This window comes from Penaeus japonicus, unplaced genomic scaffold (genome assembly GCF_977035675.1).
Source record: "Penaeus japonicus unplaced genomic scaffold, GWHDUDI00000001_assembly GWHDUDI00000030, whole genome shotgun sequence".
Taxonomy (NCBI): domain Eukaryota; kingdom Metazoa; phylum Arthropoda; class Malacostraca; order Decapoda; family Penaeidae; genus Penaeus; species Penaeus japonicus.
This window is the reverse complement of record NW_028234432.1, coordinates 9,103,288-9,108,287: the sequence shown is the minus strand read 5'-3', so window position 1 is coordinate 9,108,287 and position 5,000 is coordinate 9,103,288. Positions and strand designations below refer to the sequence as shown.

The following is a 5,000-nucleotide window of genomic DNA, read 5'->3' as shown; positions in this document are numbered from 1 at the left end:
TACATTATTCTGTAATATATGGGATCGGATCATATCAAGGACAAAAGCTACCCTAAAATTTTCTGTTTTGTAACTGAGATACACAAATGGTATTTAATAGATTTTAAACGAATTTCATGTCAGATCTCAAATCAAAGTATTACGCACATTTATCACCAGATTTTTTTTTTGTCATACTTGTATATATATACACACCGTGCTGTTACGCTGTAATATAGATACATAAATGATTGATGATAATTCTCCCGCTATACATGCTATAGATATTCCGTTCACCCTCATCTGAAATCACCGTAAAATCACAAAATCAACCAATATTTACTCTCGCTATTTACTTTCAAATTTTAACAAAATGTCTCAAACTGTGATCATAACTCTGCCCAAAATCTGTTAGATAAAAAATAAACAACCACTATTTGTAATTATCACTTACACGAAAATGGGATAGATTTGTTTATAAATTTGTCGTTGTGACCATAAGGATGAAGAAAAGGAAATACAAAAGATAACGATGAATATTATTAGAGCATAAATGGCAAGGATTTTGAAAGTGAAATACTGAAAAAAATATTCTCAGTAGGATCAATCAGGCTTTCCTCCAGAAGGTAAGGACTAAATTACAAATTATTTACATCTAACTAAGCGCATTTAGACACCCTTAAGCTTACAAGCCCTTTCGGTAATACTCCTAAACATAAGAGGATCCTGATATCAATAGCTTTTTTTGACTTTCTGCTTTTATACGATTGGAGTAGAATTTCAACACGGCATTTGCTTGCCCAATCTATGCAAGGATTCCATATGCTAGACTTCGTTGTTATTGCTTGCCTCCCAAGTGTTCAGAATCCACTTTTTGAATTGATACAGAATTTATGTCTTTCCCGCAACACTGACAATAGCCCCCTGATTCCGATTCTTGAACCAAGCAGTGAACCTTTTAGACTTAAAGTATATGAGGGCATGGAAATGGTCGTGTTGGATGAGGTATTTTTATGTCTAATATAAGATACTCCCAAAATCAGACGGACAATTTCCTGGTAGGAATAACACAACTGCATTGAATGTTACTCTAAGGGGAATCGCCATAGGGTCAAAGAGGGAGAGGAAGGGGGGGGGGGGTCAGCCCTATCCCGTTTAACAACATAATTGACTATTAACGCACCAACATACCGATGAGTCCGCTTTATGCTGTAATGGGGATTTATGGGCCATAGCTCACGATAGCTGTAGACTTCAAGCAGTCCGCAATAATTGAGCAAAGGATATGATGTAGTATTGTGATATATACTAATGTTATAACACTAAATAATGAATTTAATTAATAAGGGAGCCACACTCCCAAACAAAATCTAATATCAGGCCATCAAAGAGTGTGCAGAATATAAATATGTAAATGTACACGAGCGCGTACGCCCAATATTATAATGGCGACTGAAGACAAAAGAAGGACGACGCTACGTACTCTTGTGAGCGTCAACTATGGAATGAATATGCGATAATGTTTATACGATGTTTATCCGCTCTTGTTGATGCCTCGTGTCTGAATAGTTTCCTCACCATGAATAGCAAGCATAAGAAGACAATGCATAGTAAAGGAAACACATTATTGTAGGACCTCGTACACAAGAATTGTCAGTGTGAATTATTGTCAGTATGAGAGAGGAATTAATCTTTTATGAATTATCGTTTAAAGGGTTATATATATATATATATATATATATATATATATATATATATATATATATTTACATCAAGATATTAATGAATCTCTGTGAGTATTTAAGAGGCACTTGCTTTAATTTACTATTGATTCTGTAAACTGCAGTAGCTGGTGAGTTCCTATAACTCTCAAACTATATTGGGAAGGTGTTTCTATCGACAAATAAAAGACAAAATGGCATCTGACACTGCAACAAAAAGGTTTACTAAACTTTTTTATTAAAGGTGATATGATTATGGTGCTGATGTAGCCTTTTGTGATCTACAGATTGCTATGCAACTCTTGCACTTGGCACTTCCTGACCTGATCATGCAGATAGTAAAGTTGTTGGAGAAGATGGCTACTTATATATTACAATCCTCCCTACAATGGTATGCAATTTTATGATATTATTCACACTTTTGCCAAGAATACTTGTAGTCAGAACTGTAGTAAAGATAACAATGATCTACCTGTAACAATCTCCGGACTCCTTACCAGTGCCATTAATGAATTCAGTGTCGATTTGTTAATGTTCTCTCAGACACCTCAAAGGTCTATTTAACTTTATGATTTGCTAAGAGCCATATAATTTCAATATAATCTGAATAGCAAATCAACTATGAGGAGTCAAGTAGTTGCTGCTAGAATTAAATACAAGATATGAAGCAGGAGGACATGGCATTTTTTTTTTTCAAAGTGTAAGCTTAGTGGTGAATTTATGCAATGTATATTCCGTCGTTGCAGAGAGAAATGCAATGCAACATTTTAATTTAGACCTCTTCCTTTGGGAGACCATGATCTGTGTTTGTATTTTATCATTAGATAAGTACCACAGGATGGCTTTACCTTGAATCGTAGTCGTCACTGTTATTACACTATTTAATTGCCTTATCCGTGAGAGCATTATTATTGTGATAATACTAATTACTTTTGTTATCATTGGCAGTATTTATTATCGTCGTTGTTATGAACATTTTTACTATATTCACTATTTTCATCTGCTTTATTATTTTTTGTTATTACTTAATTTTATTTTCATCATTATCACCATTGTTATCATCTACCGTCCTCTATACTTGTATCCTTTTCGTTATGAATTGCATTATTGTTAGAATTTTTAATGCCCTTATCATCATAATCATCATCTTAAATCATTATATGTATATATATATATATATATATATATATATATATATATATATATATATGTATGTGTATATATATTTTTTTTCGGTTAACATTATTATGAGATTACTCATATCAGTGTTATTCTAACGTTTTTTTTTTTATTGATATTGTTATCTTGGGTTATTTTGATTTTGGTTTTCATTTCTACTATTATCCATTATCATTATTATTTTCATTTCTACTATTATCCATTATGGTTATTATTATCACTATTACCGTGCCATCTACTGTTATCATTGTCATTATTATCATCATAATTGCTATTGTTATTATTATCATTAGTATTATTAGTGTTATTATCATTATTAGTTGTATCTTTATTATATTTACCATCATTATTACTATCACAATCATTATTATTATCATAATCATTATTATCATTATTATCACTATTATCATCAATATCATTACAATCATTATGATTGTTGTTTCATCATTATCATTATCATTATTATCAACATCATTATCATTATCAATATTATCATTATCATCAAGATTTTTATTAGTATTGTCATCATTACCATTATTATCGTTATTATCAACATCATTATTATCATTATTATTATCATTATTGTATCATAACATCAGAGATTCTTCTTATCATTACTCTCACTAGCAGAAGCGGAGAATAACATCGTTGCTATCTAAATAAACATTATTTCCCTGTGATTTATCATTATTTCTTTAAGTTTTCCCCACAGCAATAACTATTTCAGACACAATCATGTCAAGTACTATCACCGACGTCTTTCTGATCGCATTATCACCAGTATGATTACTATCTCTAGCAATATCATTTGATCATTATTGCACAGTTATTGATGATAAAAAAGGCTCAGCAATAGGGAAGGAAATGAGCCGGTGTTTCCGTATGCGAGTATGTTATACTTTATGTGGTCGTATTGACTCCCTGATTGCAATGTGGTCGAATTGACTCCGTGATTGCATCATGCGACAGAAGCAGCGTGTTTTGCTGCAATATGAGGTCAAGGTCAGCTCTTTCGGGTTAGTAGGGATCTCACAACGTGTTTGGTTTCACCTTCAGTGTTTTTTTGCCTTGTTTTTTTGTGAGGGGGGGGGGGTGAGGCTTGTTAATAGTGGCATGGTATATGGCAGAGAATATGTTGCTCAAGGGATGATGAGGTTGTGAGCCATGCTGATACTTAGGATGGACGGAATTGCTCTGCGGGTCTAATATAAATTCGCCAGGAGCCTGTTTGGTGTGTTGAGTTATGTTTATTGTGTTGCAAGGCGTAAGTGGTTCGGTGGGAAGGTGATGGAAACTGACAGCGTGTCATAAGCTCTAATGATGCTGAGGCAGTGCTTTACGAGCCGGAGCGTGCCACGTGGGAAGACCTCGTGTTTGCACGCTGTAAATGTCGTTGATAACGGAGTGTTGCATGGAATATAATTTTTTTGTAGGAATGTAGTTTTTCTGTTAGTTTCGTGCTTTCTAAGACAGAGAGGCTTGTCTGTGTAAGTATACCTAATGTGTCTCATGAGAACTAGAAATGGTTAGTAGTGCTGTGGGCTACGGAATGCCTGGTACAAGAAGTCTAAGAAAAAGAGAGAGAGAAAAAAAAAAACTATACGTGACGTGCTTCTGTAAATGGGCATTGTCCTCTAGAGAACGTGCGTGTGACTCGTGCAGGGAAATTGGTAACGTAGGTTTGATTCGCCACGGAATGCCTGCCTCACTCCACCCTCGGCACATGTCGCGAGTGGCACGCTTCTGGTGCCCCGCAGGCTCACAGTGCCACGAATGTAAAATTTGCTCATTAAGGGGAAAATAGTGGAATGGGCAGGAAGGTGACTGAAGAGCTGTTATAAAAAGTGACCAGATGCCCTCAGATTCAGGTCGCTGTGACCGCCGATCCGCCCTCGCTCTCACTCCCGCCGGACACATCATTACTACATTTGGACACATTCCTCGTGTCCTTCCCGCTCTCCCACGACACACGTTCACTCGCCCGTGATCCCTCGCGTTTATGACCGAGCACTGCCGTTCAAGTAGGGGGAGGAGAGGACCAGAGTCCCCATTCCTAGCGTTACATTCTTTTCTTACACAATGATATCGGGGACGTTACATCAAACTCATCGGGCGGCGCGT

At 35.7% G+C, this 5,000-nt stretch overlaps 1 protein-coding gene across 1 annotated transcript in view; it reads right to left on the bottom strand.

The window, feature by feature from the left end:
* LOC122250074 (uncharacterized) overlaps window positions 1-5,000 on the bottom strand; it is a 50,145-nt gene that overhangs the window by 44,634 nt on the left and 511 nt on the right. The gene's annotated exons all lie outside the window — the stretch shown is intronic.